This window comes from Octopus bimaculoides, chromosome 6, assembly GCF_046866305.1.
Source record: "Octopus bimaculoides isolate indiv1 chromosome 6, ASM4686630v1, whole genome shotgun sequence".
NCBI lineage: Eukaryota > Metazoa > Mollusca > Cephalopoda > Octopoda > Octopodidae > Octopus > Octopus bimaculoides.
In genome coordinates, this window is record NC_142933.1 from 116499676 (window position 1) to 116524426 (window position 24751).

The 24751-nt window shown below is 35.8% G+C and overlaps 1 protein-coding gene across 2 annotated transcripts in view; it reads left to right on the forward strand.

The window, feature by feature from the left end:
• LOC106882999 (uncharacterized) overlaps nt 1-24751 on the forward strand; it is a 230679-nt gene that overhangs the window by 28957 nt on the left and 176971 nt on the right. Inside the window, exon 2 of one of the 2 annotated variants that reach the window (XM_089354481.1) lies at nt 22384-22481. The exons of the other annotated variant lie outside the window; for it this stretch is intronic. The gene's annotated coding sequence lies outside the window, so the exon portion shown is untranslated. The remainder of the gene's footprint in view (nt 1-22383; nt 22482-24751) is intronic. 2 annotated transcript variants of the gene reach the window in all.

Here is a 24751-nt window from a genome sequence, read left to right on the forward strand (position 1 = left end):
AAGGTTTTAACTCCACTCTAAACGCTTTGCAACGTTTGTTTTTGAAAGTAGTGGTTTTCTGATTGCAGTGTCTATGTGAAACCGGGCTTTGTGCAGCTCCCGGCGAACAGTTATTGTAGAAACTGGGTTCTCGAGGTGGTTATTAAGCCCTGGAGTAATTTTGGGAGCTGTAATTTTGTGATCCTTTCTAACAATTCGCGTAGGAGCCCTACGGTCGCTAACTGAAAGTTTGGTTTTTTTTCTGGAGTTTTGTTTCGATGAAGTTTTTCCCCCTTTTTCATTACTTTCGAGACAGTACTTCTTGATACACCAAACATTTCGGCTGTTTTCGTTACGCTAGCGCCTGCTATACGAGCACCAACAATTTGACCTCTTTGAAAGTCCGATAGATCTGTCATTTAAAAGAATTTTAATTACCTTTTTCTGATGATATCTGAAAGGAAACAGCAATTTTAGCAAAACATATTAAGCAACACTAATGATAAATGAAAAAAACATAAAAATAAACGAGTTTTTGACGGTTTTATAGATATTTCAAAATTATGATGCTATTATATATATATATATATATATATATATATATATATATATATATATATAATAACAATAATACCAGGTTAGAATTTATAAATATTTAATACATCGCTACGTACGTTTCCAAAAATTAGATGATTTTTAACATCAGAGTTGATATCCTTGGGGTTAGTACTGTATAGTCGGTATTATCCGTGGGCATCTTCATTGGCCCATTTCGTCAGGGGATACTGTATCATTGGATTATTCACAGAGTGACGTCTTCCCTTCTTGCCTGTATGAAGGCCAATCTAGCCATGCGAGAATTTCTGTATGTACTTGGTAGGAGGAGGTAGGTGAAGGTGGTTGAGGAAGGAATGCTTGTAATATGGGGACGGCGGTGTATGTGGTGGTGTTGGATTTATTTGCTATTCATTCTGCAGATTTTAAGGATGGTAATTCATTCAGCAGGTTTATGGATGGTAGCATATCTCTTTGTTCTGTTTCATTCAAGACCTGACTCTACTCAATAAATTCTGAACCCAACAGGCGGTCAGCTACTATATAGTAGGAATTGTTGACTACATTGATTAATACCACCCTTTTTATGGTGACTTTTTTACTGTTTCTACAGATCAAGGGATGGTATTAATCAATGTAGTCAACAAACCCTACTATATAGTAGCTGACTGCCTGTTAGGTTCAGAATTTATTGAGTAGAGTCAGGTCTTGAATGAAATAAGAACAAAGAGATATACAAACATACTTAAATCTGCTGAATGAATGACCACCCTAAAAAAAATGAATGAATAGTAAATAAATCCAACACCACCGTCCCCATATTACTACCATTCCTTCCTCTACCACCTTCACCTACTTTCCCCTATCAATTACATACGAAGAAATAAACATCCCTCTGTGATTCATCCAATTATACAGTATTGCCTGATGAAATGGGTAAATGATGATGCCCACAGATATTTGATCTGTGGAAACGTACGTAGCGATGTATTAAATATTTATAAATTCTAACCTGGTATATTGTAATTTTTATATTTATCCCATATTATATCGGTATAACCATTATGCATCCCCGAAAATATGTCTCACTAGTCAGTATCATTAAACAGAAGCTGGCGTAATGAAATAGGAGCTTTATTTCCATACTCCTAACGTTATCTAAACTAATTAAAAAGATATATATATATATATATATATATATATATATATATATATATATATATATATATATATATATATATATATATATATATATATATATATATATATATATATATATATTATTTATTTATTTATGTGTTTCAGCCAAGTGGCTGCGGTCATGCTGGTGCACCACCGTGATTTTCACGTTCCTCGCATGGCTCTTCTCCCCCACCTGACATGGTCCAATCAAGAGTATTGATGGCACATCTGGTGTATAAGAGAATTTGACACAGCTGCCCTAAACTGCGTCTCATTTTGAGCCATTGGTTCGTCTGGTATCGTGGAGAGGTAAGCGTCAAGTTTTGACTTGAAGACCTCCGTATCCATGTCTTGCATGTCTCTCAAATGTTTTGGCAGGGCATTGAAGAGCTGAGGTCCTCTGAAACCGAGGCTGCTGCAGTATCTCGTTCTTATGTGAGATGCAGTGGACGGTACCTTTGGCGCCATGCAGTGGCGACCCGTGCGGGCGTTCCTGTAGTACTTGATACCAAAGTTTGGCACCAGTCCTTCCAGTATTTTCCATATGTATATTATTACATATCTCTCCCGCCTGCGCTCCAGGGAGTAGAGACCTAGTGCCTTCAGTCGCTCCCTGTAGTTCATCTGTTGGACTGTGGCGATCTTTTTTGTATAGTGCCGCTGAATTGCCTCGAGTTCTGCTGTCCGCTTAACACTGCGTGGTGACCACAACTGAGAGCAATAGTCTAGGCGGCCCAGAACAAATGTCTTCCACAGAGTCAACATGACTTTTTGATCCCTTGTACGGAATGTCCTCAGTATCCACCCTGCCAGTTGTCTGCACTTTGCTGTCAACTTGACAATGTGCATGTGAAATGATGCATCACTACACATGTTGATGCCCAGATCTCTTACTGTTTGTGGTTCTGGGATTGCAGTACCTCCAGGCCCTGTGTATGCCAGTTGGGAGGTGCTTGTGGTCTTGTAGCGCAGTACTTGAAATTTTTTTGCATTGAACTGCATATTATTTTGCTCTGCCCACTCATATATTGCATTTAGGTCATTCTGCAGGCTTACAATATCATCAGGATTCTTTATTGCCTGAGATATCTTTGTGTCATCAGCATTGCTAGTGACAGTGGCTCTCCGAGTGACCGTGGGCATGTCCAGAAGGGCCACTATGAACAGTAATGGCCCCAGAACAGTTCCTTGTGGAACACCGCTCAATATTTGTGTTTCCCTAGATAGTTCTCCATTGGCTGCAACTGTCTGACTTATATATATATATATATATATATATATATATATATATATATATATATATATATATATTTCAAGTACTGCGCTACAAGTACTGGTATCTCCACGATACCAGACGAACCAATGGCTCGTAATGAGACGCAGTTTAGGGCAGCTATGTCAAATTCTCTTATACATCAGATGTGCCATCAAAACTCTTGATTGGACCATGTCAGGTGGGGGAGAAGAGCCATGCAAAGAACGTGAAAATCACGGTGGTGCACCAGCATGACCGCAGCCACTTGGCTGAAACACATAAATAAAATAAAAAATAAAAAATAAAATATATATATATATATATATAAAAACAAATAGTAAATGAGTATATGCATATATACGTACAGGTATGTGCATACCGACATTCACCTGTATGTATAGGTGCATATCTGGGTACAGGACATTGCAGACAAACGTAGACGAGAACACACGAGCCACATAGAGAACATTCTCCTTCATCAGCCACCCACGTTTTAACACCGGCGTTTCGACGAGCTTGGGCAGGACGCATCGCTAAAACGGCTCGTCCCATGGATCGCAGATTAAATTTGTATACGCAAATTAAATCTAGCCATGGAGGAATGTAGTGGCGGACAAAAAACAAGACAGGAAAACAAACAGAAAATGCTTTACGGCCAGACGAGAAAAATTATGTGTGTATGAACGCGATGAGGCACGGACCCGAGAGGGACAAAGTGGTGCGTGCGTTGCTTGGCGAAAGCCAAGGAAGGAAAGGATTTTTGACCGGAAGCATGTGACCATGCCGGTGTAAAGGGAAGAGAGAGAGTGGTAGAGGGAGGAAGTAGAAGAATAGGTGAGCAACGAGAGGAAATACGAGGGGGAAAAAGAGATACGTAGTAGTAACAGAGGAAGAACGAGAGGGGTAAAGCGAGATACGTAGTAGTACAGAGGAAGAACGAGGGGAGGAGGGAAAGAGAAAGAGATAGAGTAGCGTCGGAGGATATGAGTTTACGAAAACTACTTACATTTGGAAGACGCTGCGTTCAATCATGTAAAAACAAATAGTAAATGAGTATATGCATATATACGTACAGGTATGTGCATACCGACATCCACCTGTATGTATAGGTGCATATCTGGGTACAGGACATTGCAAAGAAACGTAGACGAGAACACACGAGCCACATAGAGAACATTCTCCTTCATCAGCCACCCACGTTTTAACACCGGCGTTTCGACGAGCTTGGGCAGGACGCATCGCTATATATATATATATATATATATATATATATATATATATATATATATATATATATATATATATATATGTATATATATATATATATATATATATATATATATGTATATGTATATATATATATATATATATATATATATATGTATATATATATATATATATATATGTATATATATATATGTATATATATATATATATATATATATATATATATATATATATATATATATATATATATATATATATATATATGTATATATATATATATATATATATATATATATATATATATATATATATATACATATATATACATATATATATATATATATATATATATATATATATATATATATATATATATATATATATATATATATATATATATGAGGTGCTTGTAGTTACAGTATAGCCCAATGTTTAAGGAGCATGCTTCGCACCCAGATGGTTTTGGGTTCGATCCCACTGCATGGAATCTCGTCCAAATCTCCATTTTTATAGCTCTGTGAAAGCAATTGGCTAGATGGAAACTAAAGCCTGTTGCGTGGATTTTGCTTAGTTAAAGACACAAGGAAGGTGTTGTATCTATAACCAAATGGGTTTCTTTTCTTTGAAATATAATGTATTCTTGACTGCATATCCAGCATGTCTTTTTTAAAACAATGGGCTGTGATTTGATGAAGATATAGTTGCTATTTCTAACATGTTGAGTGGCTGCGGAGAGGTTCTCCAATCGATTTAGTGTGCCGAAGAATGAAATAAAGACTTGTTTTTCGAAATGTTAGTCTCGCGAGATTTGAGAATCTGTATAATGAACAATAGAATCTGTATAATGAACAAGGTTTAACTTTTGTTCCGTTGTAATAGGGTTTTCTGAAGCTCTTTATATCCTTTCACCGAAGTGGAAATTATTCCAGAAGAATACTCCCTCGACATTTAGGGGTACATCTACCGTTAAAATGTAAATGAATCCCGCGCATAATGAATAAATTAGGTACGCTTGTCAAAACATCATTTCGTTACTTCATTTCCGTTTTTCTTTTGCTTTCCTTCCCTAACAACAATCGATGAAACAAAAACTATTTGTGCCGCTGGTCTAAATATCTAAAATATCGACATTTAATAGACTCAGTTATCTTACTCCAAAGTTAAAAATCGTAAGAACGGGAATTGGAAATTCTTATGCTAGATATTCTTGACCTGTGGCGTTATATGATATATAATATATATAGGAGTCAAAACCATAATTGTTATAAGTTTTAAACCTTATTAACTTGCCTTTAATGCTTGTTATAAATTTTGTTCCTTTCCATTGTCGTGTTCGTTAAAGGAAATTTACATTAGAGCATCACGTGAATCTTCTTGGATTAAAATGGAGCGAGGCGGAAATAAAATGCGTTGTAATCAATATGGAAGTTGAAGAATTGTATATTATTATATTACTGGAATATATGTAAATAAAATTATGTGAGATGGAATGAAAAGTGAGTAGAATTAAATATGAAGAGAAATGTGTAGTAGAAAGAAATATGAATTTCTGTTCAAAACAAATAAGCAAAATTAAATTAAGAATCGACAGACATAAGTAAAAGCACGTGTATGGAGGAGAGTTTGATTCTTAGATACCAGATAATTAAGAACTCCTTAATAGGGGAATAGTTAATTCCTGTAGACAGTGATCAACTGATAGGAAATGAATGGTCTCTTTAAACCGAAGAGGAAAGAAACACGATTTAGTAGTATGGGGATGATATTCAGAATAAGAAAGCACTAATGGATGTTATTGCATTGGTGTGTCTTAGAGTGTGTAAATATGTTAATCTTTTACTTAATTTGTGAATTAACCAGAGGTAAGGGTATCATATGGCCTTTTCATTACATAAATAACGTTTCTCTTTGTGGGCTTAAACAGTGCAAATTTGTTGAGCTATACTGCTATATCGTGCTACGATAGAGTTTTCATTCTCCTTTTTAAGTTTTTATGTTTCTTTAAATGCACCATCAACTCGTTTCATCGACAATGCTGAAATGTATTCCAAGCAAACAGTCACTTCACCAGTGAAGAGTTCCAGGATTTTGAGAAGTGTGGAACCACCTTTTAGCCACTATTGTTTCCAGGTCCTCTCTGACTCGAAGTGGTAGTAATCCTCAGAACCCCAGCTATGGTTAAATAGCATGTAACCATCCGAGCCATGGTACGTTGAAATCATTCAACGTGGTGGATGTGAACTATTGCAGCAGATAAACTTATTGAGTCAGAGGCGAATATCACTAGGTATTGAGCAGATGAACAGATAAAAAAAAATGCCAATGGCCAGAACCAGCCTGTTCAGTTGGCGAACTACTACCGTCATGGTGTAAACGTGGCGTACGCAGATGAGATATTTCAGCTAGTGAAAGACCAATGTGACAAAAACCCAGGCTAGATATTTATGCCTAGTCGCTTGATTAGGGATGCCTGGCGTAGAAAGGTTATATTGATCCGGGAAAATCACCGAGCGGATTGATATATTATTTCACCTGTACATGAAGCCTCACCTTTAGCTGGGGATTTAGGCAGCGTAGTTAATACACATGAAGCGATAGAGAGCAAAACAGAAGACTTGAACCCGGGACCACTGCTTTGTACCGGTACCTCATTCAACCTCCAAATGAATAAAGACAGACTTGATCTCGGCGGGATTTCATTTCAAAGCACAGCACCAAAACGAAAAACACAAGTCGATGGTTTAGCAATCTGACAAATAGTCATCTAGTGAAAGTTTATTGATGAAAGAAAATAATTTCTCAGTATCAGCAATTGTTAATAATAAATATATTTAGATTTAAGGATATCTAAATGCAAGGAGTTTCTGCATAAAAGGTGCTTAAAAGAGGTCAATGTTAAGAAATAGAATCAAGAAGATTATTGAAGCAAGCTTAAATGATATCAATAGTAACGAAATTTTGGATCTAATTGCTTTGTCATGGATATAATCCATAGGAAAGATATTTAGCCATAAAGTTAATATGCCACGTTGTATCTACTGCAACATCCTTCTTTTATTTTTTCAACACTATTATCTAAACTAGTTATGTTACGTATGTCACTAAGAACAGTACATCAATAATAAATTTAACTTTATAGAATCTATATGGCCAGAAATAAAGATATAAAATACCCTAGCTGATATAAAATGATTGTTTCTTCCACTAATGAATATTGGAGATTATTGGTAATAGGATGGTATTAATCATAAAAATTAATGAGAATTCTGAGTGTTGGCCTATAGAATTCTTCGTTAGGATAGGAAATCATTCTGAAATGCATTGTTTGGAACTAACAGTTAATCTGAACTTAATTTGGCGATGTTGATAGAGCGAAGAATTTGAGAAGTTTGAAGGAGGAAAAAAAATTAAGAACTGTGGACCATTAATCTCCCTGTAAGTGCAGAAGAGAGGGAGTGGTTGAAGTAAAAAACATTGAAAATTATCTGTAAAAGTTTTATTTGTACTAATTTCTTCAATCATAACTATCCCAGCGTTAAATTCACCATTATTAGCAGTAAAAATTAATTCTGTACAGAATTAATTTTCAGGAATCTGTTATATACAGACAAGATTCTTTCGAAATTTCACAATTTTTAAAAAGTTCACAACAATAGAATATTGTAGACAAACATTAATCTCAACTGACAAGAAACATTAAACTTCAGGGTATTTTATAACTGTCTAATAACTGACAAATCTTTAACACACTTATTTGGCACAATAAAATTTTTCGTTACTTTTCTGAAGCACACGTTTCAATGGATTCAATGTATAATTTCGTTGAGACTTTTTCTTCAAATTATAGTTTAATTTAAGTGATTACTTCCATACAAGTAGGTCTGAAATATTTATTGAGGAGATGAATATAGTCCGTAAAGGAGAGCGTTATTCTATTGGCGATCCAAGACTGCTACACTTTCAATTGTCGATTCAACTAAATTTATTTACTGTATAATTTATGGCTTTGAGAAAGGTGTGAATATTACAACACCTCATGTTTTACCCTTGTTATATATATGTATATATGTATATACATATACATAGATAGAGAGAGAGAGATATACATATATACATATATCTTTATATATATGTATATATATATATATATATATATATATATATATATATATATATATATATATATATATATATATATATATATATATACACATACATTGTCGTCTAAGAATTCGTAAGTAAAAAATATGTACTCGTATATTTGTCAATAGATTTGCTATATTAATCAAATTATACAGTATTGAATATTTTTTGTAGCTGATCTTACGAATCGGTTGCACACTGGTTATTCAAACTAGGTGTCAGATAAACAGCAAAGTTAAGTAATACCGCAGAGATGGCAGGCATGGAAATAATATGTTTCCATACTTGTCATTTCTGCGGTATAACTTATATATTTTTTCCATAAGTACCATTTCTGGAGAGTGTGCAGTATCACCCAAGCGTGCTGTTTACCTAACAACGCTTTTAATAACCAGAGTGCAAGTGATAGGTAAGTCTGGCTTTTGTAGGTCTGTATACTGTACTGCAGCCTTTGATTAATGTGTGTGCATTCCACCTTAGTGGTCAACGTTATATATATATATATATATATATATATATATATATATATATATATATGTATGTATGTATGTATGTATGTATGTACGTATCTATGTATAGGGCTGCTTGTCACTTGTCTCTTAATATTCTATCAAAATTAATTTGATCGAAAAGAGGGGAATAGGTATGAATAAATAGTTGCATCTTTTTCTCATCGTAATACTAAAACATTTTCCAGTTAAGTAGCTACTTTCTACAAATATTCTGGTTAAAATATGAAGCATTTACCATCTTGTGCATCAAAAATTGAAATGCATGTGTGTGTGTGTGTGTGTGTGCGTGCGCGCGCGCGTGCGTGTGTGCATCCAGGTTTTCATTTTTTTGTTCATTTTTTGCGATTATGCATAAAATTTGGAATTTAGAAGAAAATGAGAGAAAATGAAATCTTGGGACAGTTAATCTCTTTCCCAGGAAAATGAATGGAATGAAATATTCAATCAAGAATGGAAAGTAGATCATCGAATGAATTCACAAAGAACTTAATCTTCCTTTTACGATTCTATTATTGAGAACTCCTAGAATCGATAAAATCTGCACCAGTTATGTACTGAGGTTTATAAAATCGACCCTGATTTTGACCATTGTTAAAATTTAGGGTCCTTTGCCTATGATTAAACTCTGCGACAATGAAATGGCTGAGACAGTCTTATAGATTGACAGTTGATTGCTTCAAGTTCGTATCGCAATGCGGTTAATTTCGGTTGTTCCTGCTTCAGTGTCGATAAAAGAAATATCAATAATGTACTGAAGTCGATTCCGTTGGTTCTAGTCTACCTCTCTCAAAATTGATCCTGTAGCTTTAAAAGTAGGGTACGGCTCCCACCCTTTCTCTCCATCAATCTCAAAGGTACATAAAGGCGATGTAGGGGCTGCTCTTTCACTTCTGAAAATAAAAAATAGTGCAATGTTATTACCAGTTCAAATATGCATGTGGTACGTTCGAACTCTTAAGCAAGCATTCACTGTGTTTTGTCATGGAGAACATTTCTCACTGTAGACCAACGGTGTGATACACCTAAACAGTTCGCAGCGCCACCTTACTAGAATGTGCGATGCAAGCATTTTGGAGTCGTTATCTCCTATTCGGTCACAGACACTAAGTAGGGGACGCTGCGAACTGATAAAAGAGATTGTTTCTCTGATGCTATTTCAGTCACCGTACGATAACTGATAGTTCAAATATGCTTGTGACTCGTTCGAACTCGTAAACAAGCCATTCTCTGTGTTCTGTCGTGGAGAAAGTTTCTCGCTTTAGACAAATTTGAACTGGTAATACCCATTGCATTTATATATATATCACTGCTTAGCACTCGCACTCCGTAATTTGTTTACGGTGAGCCGTCGCATAGCGCTATCAGTTATCGTACGGTGATTGAAATAGCATCAAAGAAACAATCTCTTTTATCATTTCACAGCGTCCTCTACCTAGTGTCTGTAACCGGAGAAGAGATAACCACTCTGAAATGCTTGCATCTCCCAGTCAAGAAGGGTGGTGCTGCGAATTGTTTAGATCTATTTACACTATTCGTCTACAACGAGAAATTCGAATGGCCTGTTTACGAGTTCGAACGCGCCACAAGCATATTTGAACTGGTGATAACGTTGCCTTCATGTGCATCACTGCTTAGCGCTCCCACTTCGTAATTTAAAAAAAAAGTGTTTTTTATTGTAGCAAATTGGCGGTAGATTCAATCCGTCGCCCAGTTTAACACCACCACCTGTTCTAGAGGCTGCATTTAACAGAGTCAAATCTATCACAAGTATTTCACTCAATCACTGGATTGAAGACATCTTCCACTTGCCTCGATTTTACTTAAAAGTAAGCTGCTGGAAAATCGACTTCATAATAGTTTCAAATCTTATTATCTCCCACTCGATTAATCGGCGAAAGCATATCCTCCTCCACTTTGTTCTGCAACCACTTCATGAAATATAAATATGTGGAAACAACACGGGAATGTCTATGTGGTCAATCGGTCTGCTACAAATAGCTGCGATATTTCTCTCAAATCACACTGCACAATCTTAAAAGAAGGTATTACATTGTCTAATTCTAAATAATAGAGCAAGATGGCAAGGCCACGAATGGAATGTCCTTCATCATAGATCGACTAGATTTGGGTTGACCTATGACTAAAGGATGTAAATGTGTGGTTATCTAATGTGTTGTTAAAAGCTACTTTTAGGATTTTAACATTGTGCTAGCACGGACCTCCCTTTTCTTAGAGTATTTTTTTCCTTTGTAGAATTCTGAAGTTGCATGCCATATTTTTTAGGGGTATTCAGCTCATTATTATAAGGTTACAGGTTCAATCCTTGGACCGACCTACCACCATTTCACATTGCTTTAGTCTATACAGTTGTAAATGAGTACCAGCTTAGTGCTGGTGCAACCCTTTCAACCTCCAGACGTCACATCCTAAGTGTTTTACTGGGTAAGGAGTGAGGGGTAAGTTTGATTGCGACTACACAAGCACCTAAAACAATTTGCAGAAGCCAGTGCATGTTACCAAGCCATACTTAGCGAGTGACGGCTGACTGTACTGTACTTTGTAGCATTAAGGTCTAACTGACAATTCTGAGTTGTATATGTTCCTCCTTTTCAGAAAATCCTTTTTTGGTGGTGATGGGGAGGATGTCGAAGCAGATAAAACTATAAATAATAGTATTTTAATATTGGGTCAAAATACCTTCTGGATAGGAAAAGTCGAAGATTGCTCATGGAACGTGAACCCACAAAACCACTGACAAGGTATTGGTCAACATGTGACTACAGTAGAAGAGATTTTCTGAAGGCGTTACATAGTTGGATTGAAAATAGAACAACTTGGTTGCAAAGTGAGCTCGTTACTCACACAACCATTTCTTTATTGACAGAATCCTTTACTTAACGTCTACTACCAGGACGAATTAGACTTCTTTTACTGTTCGACAATAAGATATTGTCAACTAGGAACACACGTATGTGTGAAATATTGTATCAAATGAATTTTAAAATCGTAAGATCGTTGATAAAAGTAGATTCCGAGGTGAAGCTGTAGACAACTATGGATATATATTCCTAAGTCTTATTTGAATTCAAACCTCAACGTTTTGATTCCTTTTGATCTTCTCGGTTCTTTGAGAATTTTTATGGCTCTCCCAAAAAAATAATATATTTGTATCTTTGACTAATTATAACTAATTGGATACCAAATAATGTGATGAACACTAAGGTAACCAAATAGATTTGATGCTTTAGTGTATCTAATTTATTTTGATTTAAGATCAAACGATAACAAAATTTACTTTCTTTAACGTTCATGAAATAAGTACTTGTGATATATTAATCAATATTTTAATCAATCCAGTTGCTCTGTCCTAAAACAGGGTGGAACTTGTGCTGAGTCGAAAGAAAATAATTGGAATATAAATTATCCAAATGTTCAAATTTCGTCACTCTCGTTGACGAGATACACAAGAACACTGCCAAAGGGAAAACGGAAACTGACGCAAAAAAATATCGATATCAAGTTTGAACAGCGTCCTTAATATGCTTGCTTTGAGGATTGAAATACTTAATATAGTGAGGAGAAATATATTTAGTATTAATGACATTTCTCATCAAGAAAGGCATGGGAAACAACTCCGATAGTCAGTTTGGTTCAAAATAGAATGAGAACTTGCAGCAAGGTAGGGATGCTATCTTTGATTATTACGGAGACAACCACCACGTATTTTTCGATCTTATTACACTTCCTCAGTGGAAATAATCTTATATGTACCTACCAGAACTAAAATTGATTGACGAAATGTATCGCTTTAGAATATTGAATCTACGATTTATTTCATTTTCCAATTGTGACCATTTATAATAGGGAGGTTCGCTGGAGAAGCACATATTCATTTCTTTGCTTATCCTGAATATTATGTCTGCGTATGCAAGAAATTATTAGATATCAGTTGATATCCTTAGCTAATGTTATGTCTGAGCAGTAAATCCTTTAATAAATTTAGAGCATTTAAAATAGTTCTCCTGATAGGACTCAACTTTCCATTTCATCTCGACCTTCAAAGTCGACAAAACTTCAGTTCAGTTCAATAGTTTGAAATATTAGATATGAATTAAACATTTAAATATTAGATATGAATTAAACATTTAAATTCTATTTAATTGTTACTAAGCTTTTCAGTTTTCATTTCCAAGATTCCAGTTATCATAAAGTTTATGTTTTCCTCGGGGGTGAAAACGACGTAAGTTAGAGTGAACTTGCGCGAACTGAGAACAAAGACATGATTGTAGAAGACATAACGTCAAACTGTTGGCAGGGCAATTATCTCGAAAAATGGTTGTTTTAATATTAATTATTCACATTAGTTATAGATGCACAAACATGATGTTATAATACGAAAGCTATTGTTTTGACGAGTCGATAATTATTACGGAATGCGAAAACAAAATTGAAGGTCCATTAAATGTTGCACCAATGAATCCAAATAATTGTGTTTAGCTTTTCATCTTGCTTTTGTGTTTGTCAATGTACCGTTTGAAAGACCTGGAGATAATGTCTAAGAGACTAAGTAATTCAATGGTTGAATGAAGATATGTTATCTTTGACACTACTTCATTTTATTAATCAGTGTTGCTCTTGAGAAGTAATTAATACGTTTGGTGTAATTATTTGCCTATTTGTATAGACGAGACAACTTTTATATATTTAAAATTGAAATAACTCTAAACATATCTTTTCGTTTTGTTGTAACTTTATTATAGTACAGTAATCAGGTTAAGTTGTTTATGTAATATGCACGTGAGATCAAAGAAGATAGGTAAGGAAGCAGGGAGAAGAATAGGGGATTAAAACAGATCATTGTTGGACACCCTCATGAAAACTATAGATGTGAGATCTCTCATGCGTTTATACAAACTTTGTATTTGTGTTTTGTGAAGGGTCAAATAATTTGTAACCAATTTTGTTGCTATTGTTTAGTCCTGGCATAACTCTGGTCGATTTGTTCGACTAAAGGGCGGTGCTCCAGCATGGCCGCAGTCAAATTACTGAAACAAATAAAGGAATAAAAGAAGAGAATATATATATATATATATATATATATATATATGGAACAATAACGTAATAGAGGGCATTAAAACGCTCGGACAGATCGATGATACAAAGGCGGACAAGAGAAACAACAATTAGAAGGACAGGCGAAAAAAGACGGGTCATTCGTGGCTTTCTTTCCTCAGTCAAGTTCCAGAAGTCTCGACCATTTCGGGCAGTTACACTTGAGATGGTTCGATCTGGTTGCCCCTAAAAAAATCTAAGCTAAGAGTAATAGACCCCTTTGTAAGAAAGCTAGCGAATGTGTACGGCAACAAAGACCAAAAAAAAAACAACCGAGAACATGGTTAACACTTACGAATACAAACAACAAGAGATAACAACAGGCGTCTTTCGACTGATAAAGAATCAAATCAAAATAGGAGATTGGAAAAACTTTGCTACTATTTATTCACCATTGCATGTGTTTTATTTTCTAAAAGGAGTTACAAAATAGTACATGTAGCAGAAAACATGTAAGATACCTCCTCTTATTTCTTCAGACAGAGAGTTAAGTAATATTATCTGATTGGCTATTTGAAGAACTTCTAATAGGAGATATCCTACATGTTTTCGATTGACTACATCTACGATTTTATAACTCCTATTAGCAAATGAAACACGTATAATGGTGAATAAATATACCAAAAAAGTTTCCGTCTTCTGGGGAAAATATTTTCAAATATTTTCAACCTCACAAATATAGCATCTACAAACGGATTTGGGAAACAGATGTGCTTCAAGAGAACATAGCTTAGATTCGAATCCTAAGCATACACATACATACATACATACATACATACATACATACATACATACATACAGACAGACAGACAGACAGACAGACAGACAGACAGACAGACAGACAGACAGATAGACAGATAGATGTAGTTATAGATATAAATATAGATGTGTGTGTGTATACATACATACATGTATACACACACACACACACATATACATACATATACGAGGGGTGCTGAAAAGTTCCTTGCTTTGGGTCAAAGAAAATACAGGAGGATCAATTATGATTTTATTCAACCTGTTCTCCGTTCAGACTCACGCAGTTATTGCAGCGCTCCTTCAGTTTTACTAAGCCCTGTAAAAGAACTCAGAAGGCGGGACCTCCAACCAGGCCCTTCGTTAAAACCCGTAAAGCCAAGAACTTTTCAACACCCTCTCGTATATATGCATGCGCGCGTGTGCGCACACATGTTTAACTGCCATTGTGTTACGTGATGTGTATTACAATCTGTCTCAATTCTACTCAAAAGATTTTATTGTACTCCCACCTGATCTCCTCGACTAACCAGGTACCAAATGCTAAATATTAAATGCGACTGTTCCCCTCTTTGTTGAACACCATTCCAGTTTTGAAGATAAATGACGTGGAAGGGCCAGCAGTGGATGGATGGACATTTCATGCCTTCGATAAAAAGAAGTCTTACTAGCTAAGCGATGTTAGACACCGGATTCGTACACTGTAGTAGTAGTAGTAGTAGTAGTAGTAGTAGTAGTAGTAGTAGTAGTAGTAGTAGTAGCAGCAGCAGTAGGGAGAAGAAGGGGAAGGAAGCCAAGGAAGATGGGGGGAATGACATGAAAAATGAAGATGAAAAAGAATAATAAAAAGAAAGAAGAAGAAGAAGAAGAAGAAGAAGAAGAAGAAGAAGAAGAAGAAGAAGAAGAAGAAGAAGAAGAAGAAGAAGAACAAATCTTGATGTGGAAGTCAAGTCGCTAGTTAAAAAGAGGTGAATAATTACAGAATGAAATCGTTGTTCCTATCAGTTATAATGTTGCTTATAATACATTTAGCACTAGTAATGTTTGCGTTAATGTTTACGACAATTGTAGTGCTTCACCATGTTACAGACACAGTTGTGTCAATATGAATTGATTGCTTAATTAAATTATAACTTAAACTCGATTGTGTTATTTTTGTTTTTTTTAAATCTGTGCTGCTATTTTGTGATTTCTGTGTCCTACTAACATTACATTCCGTCACCCCTACTACATCTAACACTTACCCATATTATATGTAGTGAAAAATATGTATATCAATGGATCTTTGTAACATGTGAGATACCGGAGCAAGGAAAGCTGATTCAGTTGAACTTAGTTCCGCTAGATATACAAAGTTACAATAAAGACTGCCATACAAATATCAGATTGTTCAATTTCTATCTTATATACATTATCGTAAGGTATGTTATGCCTTATCCTCAGATATCCAAGCATATAATTTCGTACAGCTATTCTGAGAGTCATGTATTTATATTACTGCAGTTCTATAGAAATAAGCGTTATCAACTAATCTTAGACAACCTTAAGCTAGATAAGTCTTTAACGCTCTCCCCAGAAGTAACAATAGATGTCCATTCATTATGAAATTATCAATGTTTTTGCATTGTTTACGTAGTTCCCTGAAAATAATTCCTGATAATGGCATTGAATTCGAACTTGTCTTATCAAACACACTTTACCAATATTCAGTTCATATTATCACATAAATTGTTTTATAACAACCTGATTACACACGGCGCAAACTTATCTGTTAATCCATAACCTCAATTTATCTTATCTATATTTTTAACTTCTTTACAGTAACATCATTTTAGTAGTATTGAATTATCTTATATGATATAATTGTAATTTCAGTCACGAATAGATCATAAACCATTTTATTCTCTTGTATAGAAAAACAGAATTACATTCTTAGATATTTTATTTTCAGTTAAAGAAATTCATTGTTTGTTAATTAGTATTTTCTAAATTATTATATTCTTTTACGTAATTACATTGCATCGCCTCACGAAAGTAATTGAATTTCTCTCTCTCTCCGAACGTTACTTTGCTCTGACTTCTCAACCAAAAAGATAAGCTTTTCTTTAAGAGGCGGAATTTTAACCCAAGGAGTGCGGATTGATCAACAAAAGATACACAGCGAAAGAAAATATCAGAATATTGTATACCTTACATCATTTTATAGTTTTAAAAAATGAAGAAAAGCCATATTTCATATAACAGTTAATTAGTATTTAACAATACATGCTAACACTTGGCTTCCAATTAACCTTCAGATTCCCACTGCGTGTCTATTACTATCGCTGAACAATTATCATTGTTTTCATTATGTAATTAAACTGTCATCTTCTCAATTCCACTACTTCTCTCGCATCTCATACCTCCCCACATCTATCATTTACTGCGAACACACCGTCATTCACGTTCTCGCCTTGCCACTTAACCTAGTAATTATCCAACTTTTGGGTGGGGAACCCATAGCGACTTTCTAAAACTCGCGGAGCACATATTTACATTTCACAGACATTCCTACTCCTAATATCAATATGGCATTATATGAAACAGAAACTATTGTAGAGAGACAATTTATTCATAAAAAATAATTAACCATTTTTAGAATAGAGTTTAGTGCTTGTTTTATAAATAATTTTTTATTATTATTGAAATAGCTCTTCTCTGTCGGAAACCAGAATTTCATCATTCAATCCTTGGGTTTCGCAGAACCTATTTCAGAAACACTGATCTATCTTGTTCAATCTTTTTTACACTTTGGAAAAAAAAAAAACCAAAACGTCAGAATGTTTTTGGACAAGTGTCTTCTACTATAGCTTCGGGCCGACCAAAGCCTTGTGGGTGGATTTGGTAGACGGAAACTGAAAGAAGCACGTCGTATATATATATATATATATGTGTGTGTGTGTGTGTGTGTGTGTGTGTGTGTGTGTGTGTGTGTGTGTGTGTGTGTGTGTGTGCGTGTGTGTGTGTGTGTGTGTGTGTATATGTTTGTGTGTCTGTGTTTGTCCCCCCCAACATCGCTTGACAACCGATGCTGGTGTGTTTGCGTCCCCGTAACTTAGCGGTTCGGCAAGAGAGACCGATAGAATAAGTACTAGGCTTACAAAGAATAAGTCCTGGGGTCGATTTGCTCGACTAAAGGCGGTGCTCCAGCATGGCCACAGTCAAATGACTAAAACAAGTAAAAGAGTAAAAGAGTAAAAGAGGAAACCTAAACCAAGGAGGCTTCCATGTTGACCATCAACTTGTTAGACTAACTTCCTTCAAATAAAATGTTCCTGTCTTAGAAAGGGGACACGTTTGATAACGTAGTATGGGGCTCAACAGGACATAGGGGAAAACAAGATGGTCACGAATGAAATGCTGTTGATCGTAGGTCTCCTTGATCAGGCATGACATGAAGTTAAACAACGACAACAGTCCTTATCATCTGTGTCTTGCATTGTTATCTAATTAAACTACTACTACTACTACTGCCCCCGCAACCACTACTTTTGCTACCGCCACCACTGTTTTTCCTGATGTCACTATAGCTACTTCGACTGCCATTGGTATTGCTGCTAGTGGTTTTACTGCTGCTGCTGCTGCTGCTGCTGCCCCTACTAATAATGATATTGATTTTTAATGTTTGCTACTGATCACACATTTGGGGGGAATAGGTGTAGTCGACTCAATTGAATCGGCCCTAGTATTTGACCGAAACTCTATTGACCCCAGCAGAATTTGAACCATGACCTGGAGTGACGTAACTAATACCAGAAAGTTTACAGTACGACATTCTACCATTTTAGTCGATTAATAATATCATAATTAAATATACTAATTAACTTATTTTGTTAAAAAGGTTAACATAAATACAAAATAAAAGTGCACGTAAACCATATTATATGTGTGTATGCATGTGTGTGTGCGTGCGTGTGTGTGTGTGTGTGTGTGTGTGTGTGTGCGTGTGTGTTTGTATGTATGCATATATGTATATACACACATAGATATGCTTATATACAAATATATATACATATATATATATATGTGTGTGTGTGTGTGTGTGTGTGTGTGTGTGTTTGTGTGTGTGTATGTGTGTGCGTGTGCGTGTGTGTGTGTGTGTGTGTGCGTGTGCGTGTGTGTGTGTGTGTGTGTACGTATATATGTGTGTGTGCGTGTTTGTCCCAAAAGAATGTATATACACTTTAAATTATTATAAATACAAGGCTTATTGCGATGTATCTGTGTTTTATGTGTATAATCCTTTGAGTTATCGCAAGTATTCGAACTGGTCGTGGTTCTGCTCCAATCACTGCCGATACCGCAGTTAGATGGAGCGGCAAATATCACGGAAAGTTTCATTTGGTATTTAGTGCTTTCTCTTTCAAACGCTGCTTTTGATTGTTAGTTTTTCTTTGGTCTTTTTTTGCGTTTTGTTTTTCTCAAAAACTGTACACTTCAGATATAAAAAGACCAGAGGAGCGAGATCTGAGAAATACGAAGATAACTCGGTGCAACCTCTTCGTCCAATCCCTCCGTCAAAATAGGCTCACTTATTACGATTGCTGTGGGGGAGAAATTTATACGGTGTTCAACCGTAACATACAAGTTCTAAGGTGCCCAGTAGTTGCAGTTGTGGACATTAAATGAGCCTGTTAACCTAAATGTGGTTTCGTTTTACAGACAATCTTATTTTGAAAACTATGCATCTTCTGTACATTTTGTCGAGTACCACTCACAAAATTAAAATTTCCAGTTCCCAAAAATCTGATCATTTCCCGCGTCTAGGCCTTTCCCTCTTTCAACTGCAACTTGGACATTTTTATTTTGGACCAACAACCTGACAGATTTTTAAGACTGGACCCTCCATGGGATGTACCCGCAATATCCCAGTGACATTGGGATCATAAGTTACTGGCAGTTAACTCCAATTCCTCATATAACATTCCGGCAAGTTATTCGCCTCTTTACAACTACTTGCTGGCTATGGCATTCACCTGGAATGGGTTGATCCGGCTTCGACCAACGTGGTCACTACGTCTCTCACGAATACTTACTACATCCGACGTCGTGTTCAAGCAAGCGAAGTAATACTTCTGCCGGCAGTCCAAAAATCCAATTTACAAATTTGACAAATGCCCCACTGCGAAAGCAAGAGCTTCGAATGGCGCTGACGCCGCTACCGTAGTCGTCATTTGTTGTTGAGGTTTTGAGTTCATGTTCGGAGTTTCAATGGGAATACAAGTTCACACATGATCCACGGTCACATGTACATACAGTTTGGGATAGTGTCATTCATAGCAGTTCATCTTGCCATCGATTGTCGACTGTCGCAGAAGATTCGCTGACCACGTCACCGCCGATTATCGGAGCAGACTTAGCCTGGATTTGAAGCGAGTGGTACACATACTAATTAACCCAAATCTGGGACCCTAGCATGTGCTGCTACTCCGGTCAGAGTAGACCTGGGAACAACAGCGGCTAAGAGGTGGCTCCACACTCTTCAAAGCCCCGAAATTCCCTTACTAAGGCCCTACTGCCAGACATAGTTTAAAGACTTACCCCCTTTACAACCTCCTCGTATGACTTCGAAAGAGATACGATTAGCAAGAACCACTATCGTTGACTCCGTTTCTGGCCGTCCTCATCACCAGGTTTATTATATTCCATTGAGCTGGTCTCATATCACACATCAGCTAAAGCCATTATATGACTTCCCTTCGAAGCAGATGGAGTCCCTTCCTTTCTCTGAAGAAACCGAATTACGTCAATCTTCTCTTTACGCTCTCTTCGATGAACTCCTCAAGCAATGAGAGATGGTTCCAGTCGGTTCCTTATGGAACACTTTGATTATATTACAGGGTGGGAGCGCTCAGCAGTGATGTGTATAAATGAAATGTTATTATCAGTTCGAATGTGTGAATGGTATGTTCGACCTTCTAAACAAGCCATTCACTGTGTTTTGTCATGGAGAAAATTTCTCAATGTAGACACCACCCGGTTTCTGTGACTGAAGAGGAGATAACCACATGGAAATACTTCCATATCACAGTCTGGATATGTGGCACTACGAGCTTATTTAGGTGTATTTACACCAGCTGTCTATTTCTAATATCTTTATTGTTATTCATATTTATTTATTTATTTATTGTAATTTGCTGTAATCATCATTGTTATTTTAATGCAAAACTATGTTTCTGAAGTTACAACTCAATTCGTTCGCAAAATTTGCAAAATTTTGCATTGATGGGATATTTCCTTCACCCTCGCACCGTTATTATAGTCTACCCAGACTATACAACTGCAGAAGTTGTCATGTTTTCAAGAACAGGAAAATTTGTAAATTACTACTCAGCAAAAACTACCAAAGTTGAAAAACAGTCTCCCTCTTTAGAAAGGAGGAGAGAATCTTCCTAATTCAAACACTAAAAGAAACACACTTCCGACAATAATACAATTTTTGGAACATAAAACCGGAACATTCAAACACGTCTGGCTGATTGTAAATCCGAAATAATAATAATAATAATAATAATAATAATAATAATAATAATAATAATAATAATAATAGTAATAATAATAACATTAATAATAATAATAACATTAATAGTAATTTTTATAATAAAAATAATAATGTATGCCTCCATATTGTAAAGCTTTTGTAAGCAAAATGAAAATATTTCATTCCATTCTTTTTGCATACTTAAAATAGAAAGATACTTCCTTAGGATATTCGTGGTTCTAAAAATATATGTCTGCGCAATATTGTTATTTGCTTGAATTAATACTTATTCAAATGATTATGGATGCGTTATTCAAAATTCACTACTACTACTACAAACACTACCACCACTACCACTTCTATTACTATTACTGATTTCATATTGACTTACGGCCATATTGAGCGAAATTCTAATTTAAGTTATCTAAGTTTTGAATAGTATTCAATTATTTTCCCAAAAGAAAGCTTAGGCATCATGACGCAGCTAATATATTAAAGATAAATTTTTGAGGAATTAATTTTGCAACTCAGTTTCGATCCTCAGTTGTAGTCATTTCACTTCCATTATGTTATTTGAGAACGGAATGACAAAGAATTGTCCTCTTTAGAAACATACCACGGTGTGTCCCATCCTAAAAGAAGTGCAACTTCTCAGACCCTAACAACTACTGCCTTACTACAATCACTAGAAATAACTCAAGGGTGATAGAAACAATCGTTAACATTCCTCTTCTCCAACCTTAACCCATTACCTACCAGTGATCTCATATGAGATCACTTAAAAATTACAAATTTCCTAATTATCTGTCAATATTTACACATATCTAACCTTTATGCTATATCTACTAGGTATATTTCTCTGATATTCAAATGAGGTTTGTAATTTTTCACCCAATATCTCGCTTATTTCTATTTAAAATGTTATTTTGAAATGTTATTTTGATCATTCCAGCGTGTTTCTAAGGCTGTTTTATGCTAGAAATCAAAGTTTCAGAAAAAAAAATCCACTGAATAGAATTATGGGAGGTAATGAGTTAAGTCTGTCTGTTTGTTTCTGTCTCTTAGCCTCTCACTATCTCTTTTTTCCTTCTTTTTCTCCTTCCTCGGGGACCACCGAGGCACTATGACTTCCATAAAGCCAGACCTACTTGGGATCCAATGTCACTCACTGGTGGTTCGGTAACTTCGGGATGTCTGTGAGCGCAATACCATTGCGCTTTTTGCATCTTTTCTGCATGAGGTAAGGCAGTGATCATTACACTTTACAGCAGCGGCCTCCAACCTTTTTTTTCCCCAGGGCCGGTTTCATGCAAGATAATTTTCCACGGACCAGAAATCCACGAACATAACAAAACAATAAAGTGCATAATAAATAATCTACTTATTAAATGTATAATACGCATATATTACATATATACATATGTACATGATATATATATATATATATATATATATATATATATATATATATATATATATATATATATATAAATATATATATATACATATATATATATATATATATATATATATATATATATATATATATATATATACATGATATACATACATACATACATACATACATATATGCATGCATGCATATATACATACATACATACATACATGCATACATATATACGTACATACTTCTGTCAAATGGAAACATAACAGGCTAGATATTCCTGTTTGGGACAGAGGGACAAAGGTATGTACCATCATAGAGGTCAGCTGCCCTGCGGATATAAATATCTCTCTGAAAATCAAAGGAAAAGAGGATATCTATGGACAACTGCTTCGAAACCTCCAGCTTCTATATCCAGACTATGAGTTCATATTCATACCAATAATAATTGGAACACCAGGTTTTGTTAGTAAATTTTTAAAGGCGAATCTGGATAAACTGGGATTTTCAGAAGGAGAAATAGACCGGCTAATTCGTACATTACAAGTGCAATCTGTGAGCGGTGTAGTAAAAATATAACAAGACTTTTCTCAAGTTCCAAATGTGAATTTATCTGTGTTAACTACAACCCAAATATGGAGCTTTGTATCTTTGTTGGAAACCGGCTCCCTCCTCAGTGGAAGATTTATAATAATTAAAGACTTGAAGAGACATACATGCATTCATACATACATACATACATACATATGTACTTACATGCATACATACATACATACATACATACATATGTATTCATCTTTGTTTTTATGTTCAATTATTGTTATATCGCACGTGCGGATGACCTCTACTCAACTCTCACTTCCGACGACTCGACTCGACTCTACCGAACTCGACGTCTTGTCTACCGACGGCTCCGTCTCGCTCTTCCGCTCTTCCGTTCTTGGACTCTTGTTGTTTTACAACTGCTTTCAGTAACTCTTTCATTTCAGTACTATTCGAAACCTCGTCGCCACTGTTATATCGCAATACAACACATTGTTTGTGTGAGCTACGAAATACTCGTCGCCACTGTTATATCGCACTTGCGGATGACCTCTACTCAACTCTCACTTCCGACGGTGCGGCTCTACCGAACTGACGTCTAGTCTGCCGACGGCTCCGTCTCGCTCTTCCCCTCTTCCGCTGCGCTGCTCGACACTTTTCGTCTAGCTATTTATACGTATTGGACTATCCTACTTATCGCCTGGGGGCGTCCACACAACCGTTATAATAAAAACAATTTTACATGAGTCTGACGGGCTACTTTATACTTTTGTAGAGTAAAAATTTATTAATCTTACACAAGAACGTTGTTGACAGTAATTTCAAAGTTTCGGCCAGCTAAGCCATCATCGGATTGTTGACGATGACGTAACTGGCCGAAACTTTGAAGTCGCTGTCAGCAACATCTTTTTGACAAGAATAATATGTGTGTATGTATGTATGTGTGTATGTGTGTGTACGTATGTATGTATGTTTTATGTATGTATGTGTGTATGTACGTATGTATGTACGTACGTACGTGTGTACGTATGTATGTATGTATGTATGTATGTATGTATGCATGTATGTATATATGTATGTATGTATAAACACCTTGCAGACGGCGATATTCTATAAAATAGAAATGAAATTTAAGATTTTACGCTTTCTGTGCAACCCGGTAACAAATGATCCGCGGTCTGGTAGTTGGGGACCCCTGTTTTGCAGAGCGTCTGAGACATATAGGAGAAATGGGAGTAAGGTATCCGAAAACCAAAGATCTGACCCAAATATTTACATCAGAGTGGACTCCGCTAAAGATAGTCAAGATGCCGGATGGTAATGAATGTTAAACCGGTCGATGGAGTAAGCCACTTAAGGCCATGGTGTGATTTGTATACAGTCATTTCATATACCAGAAGGTGTCCTGTCTGATATTCTTATAGTTCCGTTAATCCACTGCTTAGATTAGTATTTTTCATCAACTCCGAAGAAATGAAAGGTAAAGTTGGCCAAAGTGGAATTTGAATTCAGAACAGAAGAGTCTGAACAAATACTGCGAGGAATTTCATCTGACGCCGCAA